We start from the raw sequence: 12855 nt of genomic DNA on the forward strand, positions 1-12855 counted from the left end.
AAAATCCACAGTGAACAACTTGTATATCAATCTTTATAATTAATATTTGATCTTTAACAGCATTCAATATTTGTTTTGTACTGAAATTCGGAGTTGAGTTTTATAGTTTTTATGCCTTTCACCTACATGTAGGTCTATTTTCACTTTGGTTAACCGCTTCCTACATTACCTACAATGCTGTTCAACTAGCTGCAGATAGTGGTGCCAGTGGCATTTAGCCCTTGCCTCATCTCTTGCTTAAAGACAGTAATGCAGCAGCGCTTTAGTCCTTCAGAGGCCTGTTTCACAAAGCTGGTTTTGGTGGCTACCCAGGTAAGTTTGTGTTTAGTTTGAGCTAACTCTGATTTTTCGGTCTCAACAAGGTGGATTGGTTTTTAGCAGGTTTCATTGCCATGGTAATATGTGCTACATGGCTAACCTGCTCTGGAGGAAACCTCCAGAGCAGAGGTAACCTGCTCTGTGAGCAAAGTGATATAAATCTGATGCATGCAAGTTAACTCTTTAGTGGTTGTAGAGGTGGCTTCACCGTTTATGGAGCTCAAAGAGCAAATAATAAAGACACTTTGAAGGGAAAGAACTTTTAGGGACAGACACAATCCCCTGGATTTTCCAGATGACCATCTGTACAAAAGATATGGATTTTCAGCAGATGACATAGTTTATCTATGCCGACTTCTTGAGCCGCACATTAAAAATCTGACACTCAGAAGCCACGCCCTTACTGTATTGCAAACTGTATGTGTTGCTTGTATTGCTTGGCGGTCATTTGTGAGTGGTACATATTTTCATGCGTTCACATTATTCCTGTCCTAATATATTGTCGCAAATTGATATTTATTTTATTAACATGTAATTAAAATAATTGACATTAATATAAATGAAATTACCTGGGTTATAAATTTCCAATCCATTTATTCTCATTGTGAGCCTATAAATGTAAACTTGGCCATTTACAAAATCAACAATTCTCCTGAGCTTTGGCAGCTGCAACTGTGTGATTTTCGCGGTTAGTGTAGGTTTAAACACCTCATATTTTCGCATAATAATTTCTTGCTTCTCAACCGGATGTATACACACCTGCTTTTTTCCATGTTGAGCGCTATTGACTCTTTGATGCAAACGTCTGGGCATTTATGTGCATGTGCACTCTGAGTAAACCTTGATTCTGGGTTAAAACCTGGGTTGACTGAGAAAGTTGATAACCAGAGTCACCTTAATTAACCTGTTAACCTTAATTAACTCGGGTTGGATTTGTTTGGTTTTGTCAACTCAAAACTTACTCTGCAACTGTGAGTTTGTTCAACTCGCTTTGTGAAACCGGCCTCAGTCTGTCCAGATTAGGTTCCAAAGCTTCAGCTTCAGGTTAAGCAATGCCCTTGTGCTTATCTCATATATCGCTAACTAGCCGAGTCAAGTCTCTGCTGTAACTTAGCACAACTGTGTCATATAGATGGAAATTTGAGCCTAGCATTTGCTCTCTCCATTACTTCTATACTGGATTTCTCATTAAAATGATATTGACCATCACTGGGAGATGATGAGTTAGCAAAGAAGCTCTTAGAGACATATGTTTGAGATGTTTATTTACATTTTCTCCTATTAAACGCTTTTGTTACTGCACTAGCAACATCTCCAACATCTGTGACATCAGCAAACACATAACAGCTAAAGTCTCACAGGAATATCAAAACTACACCACCAGCTAATAAATTAGCCACAGAATCAGTATAAACATATTTCATTTGTTTCCATGTGGCCTTTTTCTTTAATTGTGAAATAATAGAAATATGCAGATATTAATAAAGCAAAGGCCAATGGTGCACTTATATAGCACTTTTATCCAAAGTGCTTTACACACTGTGTCTCATTCACCCATTCACCAATGGTAGCAGTAGCTGCCATGCAAGGCACTAGCTTACCATCAGGAGCAACTTGGGGTATAGTGTCTTGCCCAAGGACACTTTGACATGTGGAGTTACCCAGGCTGGGAATCAAACCACCAACCCTACGATTAGTGGACAACCCGCTCTACCAACTGAGCCACAGCCGCCCCATAACTGGCACTGAAAGTTTCGTGATGATGAAAATGTTTACAGCATGGTTAACCCCTGAGCTCAGTCACAAAGGAGAAATGGAGCTGTCATGCACCGCCTGTCAGCACCGTTGTTTAATTAGTATTACTGCTGTCTTAGTCTTTCAAGGTGTTAATCCAAGTTTCAGAAAGTGCAGAGACTTTTCTGTCTTTATCTACATAATAATTTCAATGGGGTTTTGGTACTGTAGGTCAGAGGTCACATGGCAGCTTCTTCCATTCCAAAGAGAAAAACATTTGTCAGCAACCTCAATCACTTTTGTTGACACACCTAAGTCACTCTTAGCTCAAGGACAACTGCTGCTGGTGGAATGTTAGTTCCACAGCAGTGCCTTAACATTCCAGAGATATTACCCCATATTTAAGAGTCAGCAGCTTCACCAGGGTGACCTCCAAGCACCATTTACATCCAGTTATCATGCAAATAGCATGCAGTAACAGCACACATGTTCCAAGAAGGTTGGAAGTCAGTGGGATATCCCTTAGAAAAAGTAGCTATAGAAGCAGTCCTTCCCTAAGGGATGAGAATCAATTTGGATTTCTACCTCAGTTAGCGGAGGAGGAGCTCCACATCCTCCATACCAGCACTGAGAGCTACTAGTCCACAGATCAATAACTCTGCTGGGTTATGTGAGGAGGGGATGGATTTGTGGAGGTGTTAAGCCCCTATCTAACTACAAGGCAAGGCCATGAGAACCAGCCATGCCTAAAGCAGAAAACTTTCAGTAGGATATGAGAATATATTACAGGACATTTAGAGTACAATAAATGCAAAATAATGCTGTCCAGTGGATTTCTATGAAAGACTTTTCACAGCCATTTCACACATCCAAGTCACACATTTCCTGCTTTTTGGGATCTGTCACACACATTTATTTCTCTAGAAGCCATGCTTCCAACAAGAACACAGCCCTGTCCCCTTCCTGGGATATTTGGACAGTTGGAGTAATGGAATTCAAAACAAGGCTCATGTGATTGCTTCCCCTAGCTATCCATGCCCTTACATTGCTCTGCCAAATATGCCACCATCACTTGTTTTCATAACTGTGTGCAAAGGTTAAATCTTCCTCTGTTTGTTTAATGTACACATGTCGATAAGACTGTGGAAAGCAACCCTCCTCACATGATCTTTAACCCTTCATAGGTGAGAGACAGTACGTGTGTGCTGACGTCTGACTCACGTAGGCTGCTATATTGACCCTTTCAGCTGGCGTAAGGTGGAAGAGGAGAAGTAAACATAGCCTAATCTTCAACTGAATGAAAGTGGTGCTCAGCACATCCAGGGTGTGCCAGAAATCCAGAATTTATGTTTGACATCTTTCTGTTTGTGTGTTTACTCTGCTTTGAACTCCTCAGACGTGGAATGGGGGAACATAGTGAAAGAAAAAAAAAACATAGTGCATTAGCAAATTATTAAGACATGTACTTAATATAAATTTTCTGCATATGCTTATTTAGAAATACTTCACTTTCATGTTGATTTCAGATTAAAAAGATCATTTTCCAATCCTTACTATACCAACCAGAAGGAAGCAAATGTTAAGCCAAGATTTCTTATTAGTGGGTATAAAAATCAGGCACAATGTGTTGAACACATGTACACACACACACACACACACACACACACACACACACACACACACACACACAGAAAACAGGTGTCTCTGACAGTTGCAGACTCATTTGATTAACCCACAACAGCATTCTAGCTGGAACTGTGAGGAGCTCAGAGAATTAACACAATGCCTACAACTCTCTGAAGTCAGTCTCCTGTCATGCAGAGAGCAGTATTGGAGCCAACAAGAATAGAACAGTCTCCGTTTACTGTTTATGGTGAACAGGTACAACTACACAAGCAGGATCTGTTTAAAGTTTAAACATATCAATGTGCACACAGGCAGGCTCCAGACTGGCGGTTATTAAACAGAGCAGGAGGAGGTGTAGGGTAGACACACGCATGCCTATTGTCATCATGTGATTCGCTCTGGAAATAGCCTTCTGTTACAAAGGAGGAACAGATCAGAGTGTCCTCTGTGGTATGCTGAGAACCTCAGTTCCCCTTATGGTTCACAGCGTTCCTCAGCTGCAGCCAAAAGAAAGCTCATTGCCAGGGTAAGAGTGTGGTACATATGTAGAGAAGGTTACGGATTTAGTGGCTGGTGCAAGGTTGAAGATAAGAATAGATCTGGAGTCTGAATGATTTATTAGTTTTTCATTTTACTGCTACAACAGTCCAAGCCCATCTACTCTGTAGCATGTTTAATTTCTGCATAGACTACAACACAGGACTTCCTATACAGAGGTCATTTCCCAGGTCTGCAGATTCTGGCTGTTTGTCTTCAAACTTGTTTAGTAATGTGTCCACCTGGCACTCACATCAAAGTTCAGGGATGTCACTGTAGGTGGGGGGAATCGTGTATCTGACTATTCAGGGTAGTTACGTTAAAGGTTAAAGTTAATTTTCTGCTTTCAAAACATGGGAATTCAAACAGGGCCCAGAAATCTGTGGAAACTCTCAATCGGGCTTTTCACACTTGAAATAGTTAACCCTCTGTCATTCTAAACCCCAGGTAAACGGAATCCTGGGTTGTCTTGTTTCCCGTTTCACACTGCTCATACTTTACACAGGGCTAAAAATTAGTCTTGGGTATTCATAATCTGACGTTTCAGACAGTACAATCCTAAACCTGGGTTAACTATTACTGATATGAGGAATGCACTGTTCAATTTCTATTTGGGTGTCTGTTGCTATTTCTAGCACATTCGAACACCGCATAGTTTCACACTATACATATATGGCACTGCAATGAGGGGTTAATACCACAAAAGCTATGCTAACGCTGCTTCGGAGCAGGATTTCAGAACCCCGGGTAAAAAGCGATCCTAAACCTGCTTCTAAAATATAAGTGTGAAATTCCCTCTACCTGGGGTTATGAGCAGGGTTTAGAATGCCGTTAACCCGTGGTTAAGTGCAGTGTGAAATGCCCTAATGTTTATCCTCGAGACATTAATGTACAGCAAGATTACAGTTACAAGTCTTGGGTTGAAAATTTTGTCATTAATAATCTACAACTTAATCTATGTAAAAAGTGCTTGATTTGTTTTTCCTTCTTACCAGGGTACTACGAATGCCAATCTAAGATCTAAAACGTTATATATTGAGCTAGAATTAGTCAGACAAACACATTTTAAATTGTCTAGTTAGTTAGGCTGAAACTGCATAATAACAAGCAAACAAGTACTATAAATACTATATAAATTAATAGGTTGTGCTGAAATGTTCTTGCATGCTGCTTATGTACCAATTAAATTTGTCGTATCTGTAAGCTGCTGTGAGAGAGCAGTCTCATCAAGGATGAGTTATGGCCATGTTCTGGCAGTCAGATTTGGAGTCCTTCATCGCAGTGAGCCATTACTCAATTACTATAACGGTAAAGTAAATGAGACTGTAAAGGTCCTTTATTTTTGCTACTGTGGCTGCTAATGTGAAATCATGACATCACACAACAAAAAACAGAGATCTCATCCTATATGTATATGTTTATGTAATGGAAAACAGAAACAGATACTCTACCAGAGTACAAGTAGGACAAGGAATCAAACTGATCACCATACCGAGCTGTTCCACACTGTCCTGTTCAAAAGTGGTATACTAGGAAGGGGTTGTCACTCAACCTTCTCACTGCACTGACTGAAGTGTTTTGGACACCAATAGCTAGCAACAGGCATGCTGATCTTCCAGAGTGTCTGGCACCGAATGGTTTCATGAAAGAAAGAAATGTTCTCCTGTTCGTTGCTTTGCCCTTCTAGAATGATTCTTGTGCAGTAAGCCAGGACATCATGTCCCTGCTTTTTCTCACTGTGCTGATCGGTCATGGAAGACAAGCCGCGTAGCCCTGGCAACCTCAGCCACCTAAACACCTGCCTCTATACTTCTCATTATTCCCAGCAAGCCCTATGCATCTGTCACATATCAGAATTATACACAGACCAAAATGTTAGCGTCTCCTCACATATGAGCACATTTTGACACATGGGCACATTAGCAACAAAAGGTCATGAAGAATATTACAAGCTTCACAGTTTTCAGAATTAGTGAGTAGGTCAGAAATGGGCAGGTGTATACCAATTATTATATTTTTACTCTTGCTTTTCATCATTACTTAAACTGGATGTGGCAAGGCTGAAGGTGAATATCTAAAGTCATACCCTTCTCCCTTATTCCACTGCCTCTTCAGTCTAACAGTGGCATTGTCTTTATTTGGAGATCGTGCATATAGGCTAGCATTATGCTTATATTAATAGGTGCATTTGTATGTGCATGTGTGTAAACAGGATGTGGCTGTGCATGTGTGGGCGGCACTGACGCCAAAATGAGCTGCATTCAGGGGCGTGTGGAGAATGTGAAGACATTCGGGTCTAAGTCCAGAGCAATCTATGGGCAGACGTGGCATCATACCCTAGAAGACAGACACACACACACACACACACACACACACACACACACACACACACACACGTTAAATAAAAAAATAAAACACCTGGCTCAGTACAAAATATTTCTGGGATCATCGTTTCATTATATCATGGTTAGGCAATACTTCAGTTTTCTGATTTTTGTAAAAAAAAAAAAAAAAAAAAAAAAGTTTACATGACAAGATTTTTCACAGTAAATACAGTCTAAAATGACAGCAAACAGCTTCATGCATTTGGCCTTCAGTAACAAATCAATCTCGCCAAGTTCTTTCTAGAGGAACAAGTATTATAAAAGCATTATTTATACTGCTTTCAAATCACTGAATCAAATCACTGTTTAGTATGTTGAACTGAATTCATTTACAAACATTGCTTGTGAATCAAGTGAAAGCCAATTCAATTTTATTTGTATAGCACTTTTAACGGTGTACATTGTCTCAAACAGCTTTACAGAAACATATAAAACACGGGATACAGATTTTAAGTCTGGATACACCAATGAACTGTGGTGTTGGCAAACAGGAAGCATTGTAAAAATAAACAAACAAAATAACAAAGACAGCACTTGCTCTTTTATTGGCAAACACACATTTACAACACACAACAATAGACTTGGTGGTTAGTAGTAGAACTGGTTAGGCCAGGGAAAACGGGCGAGGGAAACAAACTCACCGGACGTCTGCTGGACAACAGACACAGCAAGCACAACACAATGTGCTGGTATAACACAACCAGGCAACATTTCTCTGATAAGAGCACTCATTCTAACAAAACAAATAACGGGCAGCCATAGGGGCTCATTGTTATGCAAAACAAGCACCTGTTACTGTATGCAAAGGTGCAGTGACATATTAACCTGAAATCTGAATGATTTTGAGTATTTGTAGCACAAGAAGAAAATGTCTACAATTCTAACCAGCTGATTTATCACAATTCATCAACTATGAGTACTCCATCCATCCATCCATCCATTTTCTGTACCACTTATCCTACACAGGGTCTTGGAGAGCCTGAAGCCTTTCCCAGGACACTCAGGGCACAGAGCGGGGGACACTCTGGACAGGATGCCACTGCCAACTCATCACAGGGCACAATCACGCACACATTCACACACTACAGACAATTTGGAAATGCCAATCAGCCTCTCATGTCTTTGGATTGTAGGAGTAAGCCGGAGTTCCTGGAGGAAACTCCCATAGCACGGGGAGCAACTCCATGTACACAGGGTAGAGGTGGGATTTGAACCCACAACCCCTGAAATGTGAGGCAAACATGCTTACCACTAAACCACCATGCCCATCCCACCCAATGAATACTCAATATTATTAATCATTTTTATACTTAGAAATAGTAAGTCACCAGATTGGTAAAACAAAATGTACAATTTGTAATTAACACATACAGTAACTCCAAACATACTGTAATTATGATAATACTGTTTTCATAGGATTGCTTATCAATACCTTAATCATTCAATGTTTCCATCCACGTCATTCACATCATTCACATGTTTCCATCCACATCATTTTATGTGAATTTTGGGATATTGCATAAACAACGCTGGATGCAAATAAATTCTTCACAATGAGCTTAAAAACGTATGCACTCAGTTGAGGCAGATCATTTTTTATTATTCAATAAGAAGACATATGCATGAACATAAAAATGGTGGAGAGCTAGAGGTATGTTTGGACAGACGACGACGAAGTAATTTCACCAGAAGTGACTATTTTGTTCTCTTGAACACATGGGATGGAAACAGTGCTTCATTCGCAAATGTTTATCATATTCCAATTTTTCATATAAGTTAAATTCGCAATTTGGATCTTCTACACCCTGGCCTGGAAATCAGATGTGCTTCTAATTTTTTTCCTTAAAAGGCAACCTAAGAGACAGACATTCAGAGGGTGGATTTGGTTAGGAGAACGCTTGTGGGTGTTTTCACTGCAACTGAAATGAATAAACCAGAATTCACAGGAGATTTCCAGTGTCATTGCCAGTTGGCTTCCAGTCAGAAATGGTTGGTTTATATTTTGTTAGATAGGTTATCTGACTTTTGGGGGTTTTGGAGTTTGTTTATAATATATAATTATTAATCTCTCTACTACTTGTTACATTATACCTGGTGTTCTGTTTAATACCATTATAATACTCAATGGATATTTGTTGTTCTATTGAGTGATGAGGTGTTGGTGTTTTCTAGCACTAATTTAAAAAGAAAACATTAAGAGTTAGAATTTAAAAAATACTCAGAGCTACATAAAAACATGACCCTAACAACTTCACTAGCTACAGTAGTTGAAATGGAGGTGACTAATGGAGAGCCACTACAAATAAATAAAAATAAAGGCATAAGGGGAAAATAAATGGGATGGCATGACATGATGGGCTTTAAAAATGGCACTCAAGTAAAACTCCTTGCCAAATTATGCACTCAGCCACTGCATTTCTCCTAAAAGCAGTCTAATGCATTATTGAGCAGCACTGCTTGTGTCACAGGTTTAGAGCCGTAAATAGCCAGCAGACATTCTGCACACACTTGCCGCTCTCAGAGAAGCCATTTAAAACAATTGCAGGATCTTACATGTAAGATTTTTACCACTCAAAAAAATGTTTTTCCTCTGAAAGAGGACTGAATCATCTTTCAATACAGAAACACAATTTATCGTGCACACAGTGTAGGGCTTCATGAGGCAACATCTTGCTACAGTGAGAGGGATGTTTTCTGCACATTAGAACACCATGCCATGCAATCAGCAGAATAATAATGATAATTAAAATTGAAACAAATGCAAGAAATGCATACCTTCAGTCTGTTAATAAATATGCATGAGGAGCTCCTTCAAAAGCTAATTGTAAACTTAGTTTAAAGGTGACTTTGCTCAGTGGAGGTCAACCTTATCTCTGGGATATAATGTTTAAACACGCTTTAAGAATGATTACAAAGAATGATTGTGGGCTTGTGTTAATGGTTTGCCATGCAGCAAGCCACAACTGTAAGCAAATACAACGTCTAGGCTGATGACCATTAGCCTGAAGGATAGGCAAACAGTTCACAGTGGCACCAACAAACATTAACACTGACTCTCAGTGGCTTTCAGTTCAGTTGGGAAGCTGTACGGAGTTTACATTTTACAGTAGAGGACAGCAAATGACCTCGGGGCTTCCTGGAAATTTGCAATTGTGGCATGGCACATGAGCTGATGTCATGGCATATTCCACTGTGGGATGCAGCATCATGTGGATTGATACACATCTGCAAGCTTTTTTTTTTCTAGCAGATAACTGTACATCCCAGGAGTTTGGTGGTGTGTTTAAAACCATTTAAATGTTTTTTTTTATCAAGTCTTCACATTCAGTCAAGCATCTGAAATGAAATTCTTGGGAAATCTAGTAATGTTTCCATTGGAGCATGCGTTTACTGTTTTGATTAATGAGTTTGCTTGGTCAGGTTTTTTCCACATTCTGTTCATGAGAGCGCACTGTCCTGTGTTATGGTGTCCTTGACAGGCTAGAGTATGTCCTGATAGGGGACTGAAGCTGCGTATGGCTAGTGAGCAGTGAGGCACTGAGCTAGCCATCCTATATTCACATCCTGGGGAATGAGGATGATCCATCTCCCAGAATTAAGAGCTCAGCCATGATGAGTACATCTGTATCTCATTCCAATACAGAAGAAATGGACAGTGAGAGAGAGAGAGAGAGAGAGAGAGAGAGAGAGAGAGACTGTGCTGCACCACATCAGATTCACCTCAAAGTAGTAACTGTATTTCTCCTGAATTTGGTGTTGAACATGACAGGAACACATGACTAAAAGGCTCAGAGCAGCAAGCAATCACCCAAGGCTGTGTAGTATTGATCCAGTGAGTGGCCTGGACAAGCTATTGATGAAGTAATCATCTAGGCCATAGCCTTGTTTCCAAATGCCCCCCCTCTGTGCTATATGATTCATCACTTAAATGTCATCTTAGCTAAATGAACACACAAGTAAATAAATAACTAAATGAGACGGGTTCCGTCACCCAAAAACAATTAGCACTAAAACTAAAAGGTAAAAACACTCCATTTTGGACACTTTCCATTTAAAATTGGTTTTGTGTCTAGCCTATTTGTTTTTTTTGTTTGTTTTTTTTAATATAAACAACGTTAGAGGATATACAGTACAGGTGCATCTCAAAGAATTGGAATATCGTGGAAAAGTTAAGTACATTTTTTCCCATAATTTAATTCAAAAAGTGTGGCTTTCATATATTATAGATTCATTACACATAAAGTGAAATATTTCGAGCCTTTTTTTGTTTTAATCTTGATGATTACTGCGTACAGCTCATGGAAATCAAAAATCCAGTATCTCAAAATATTATAATAAAGAATTTATAATATGGAAATGTTGACCTTCTGAAAAGTATGTTAATTTATGCACTCAATACATGGATGGGGATCCTTTTGAACGAATGACTGCATTGATGTGGCGTGGCATGGAGAAAATCAGCCTGTGGCACTGCTGAGGTGTTATGGAAGCCCACGTTGCTTTGAAGCAAGAAACATGGGCAAGCGTAAGGATCTTTGATCTTGACAACGGCCAAATTGTGATGGCTAGATGACTCGGTCAGAACATCTCAAAAATGGCAGGTCTTGTGGGATTTTCCTGGTATGCAGTGGTTTGTAACTACCAAAAGTGGTCCAAGGAAGGGCAATGGGTGAACCAGCAACAGATTCATGGGCACCCAAGGCTCACTGATGTGCATGGGGAGTGAAGGTGAGCTTAGCTAGTCTGGTCTGATCCCACAGAAAAGCTACTGTAGCATGAATTGCTGAAAAAGTTCATGCTGGATATAATAGAAAGGTGTCAGAACACACAGTGCATCACAGTTGGCTGCATATGGGGCTGTGTAGCCACAGACCGGTCAGAAGAAAGTGGCCTGGTCTGATGAATCGTGTTTTCTTTTATATCATGTGGATGGCTGGGTGCATGTGCATTGCTTACCTGGGGAAGAGATGGCACCAGGATGCGCTATGGGAAGAATACAAGCTAGTGGGGGCAGTGTGGTGCTCTGGGAAATGTTCTGCAGGGAAACCTTGAGTCCTGGCATTCATCTGGATGCTACTTTGACACGTACCACCTACCTAAACATTGCTGCAGACCAAATACACCCCTTCATAGCAACAGCATTCCCTAATGGCAGAGGTCTCTTTCAGCAGGATAATGCTCCCAGTCACACTGCAAACATTGTTCAGGAATGGTTTTAAGAACATGACAAAGATGTTGATTTGGCCTCCAAATTCCTCAAAGCTCAACATTAATGTCTATGGGATGTGCTGGACAAACAAGTCCGACCCATGGAGGGCCCACCTCACAACTTACAGGATTTAAAAGATCTGCTGTGAACGTCTTGATACCAGATACCACAGCACACCTTCTTGAAGTCCTATGGAGTCCATGCCCTGATGGGTCAGAGCTGTTTTGGCAGCACATGTTTTGCACCTACACAATATTACACAGGTGGTTTTAATATTATAGCTGATCCATGTAAGTGCCATTTAGCAGACATTTAACTGAAATACTACTGCATGGTTAAATATGGCAAATGTCTTGAAGAACATGACATGAGGAGAATTTTACAGCTCTAGATACTGCAATACAATTTCCCATCATGTAAATGTGAATTTTTTTTTAGATGCCTTTCAAAAATTTATGAGATAAACCTTCATGTTCATGGAATAACCCAAATAATTGAATTGATGTAGTGTATACAACCATATTACTCGCTGAGCATGTTTTATACTGACTCACATTGCTTCTCTTCACAAACAGGAAGTGAAAAACCAATGTTCTTTGAACAATGTCTTGTCATGAATTAAACTGCAGCATGGTACAGCTTCATTACAACTTTACAATAACATTTTGATAGTTGACGAATTGTCGGAAAACAATATATGTGACATACAGAAGAAGCGGTGCAATGTAGCAATGGTGGGGTACAGTACTAGTAATGAAATACAAATAATTACTTTAAAAACGAAGAGAAGACAGTGTTAACCCAGTGTGGTTGAAACCAATAGACACCACTTCCCGTTGAGCTAACTGTAGTCAGCAGCACTTGCAAACTCTTCAGTGCACGTACACAGGAAACTTTACCAGAAAACCTAGTACATAAATATTGTTTATGTACTGCTCAACGACTGCTGAGTAGAAAGCACGTTGTCCGCCAATGTGAAAGTCATCTCAATGTGAGCAATGTGAGAACTGACTGATCATTACTCCATTAACTGTAGATTAAAAAGAT

The sequence above is a fragment of the Ictalurus punctatus genome, chromosome 8 (assembly GCF_001660625.3).
Source record: "Ictalurus punctatus breed USDA103 chromosome 8, Coco_2.0, whole genome shotgun sequence".
Classification (NCBI taxonomy): domain Eukaryota; kingdom Metazoa; phylum Chordata; class Actinopteri; order Siluriformes; family Ictaluridae; genus Ictalurus; species Ictalurus punctatus.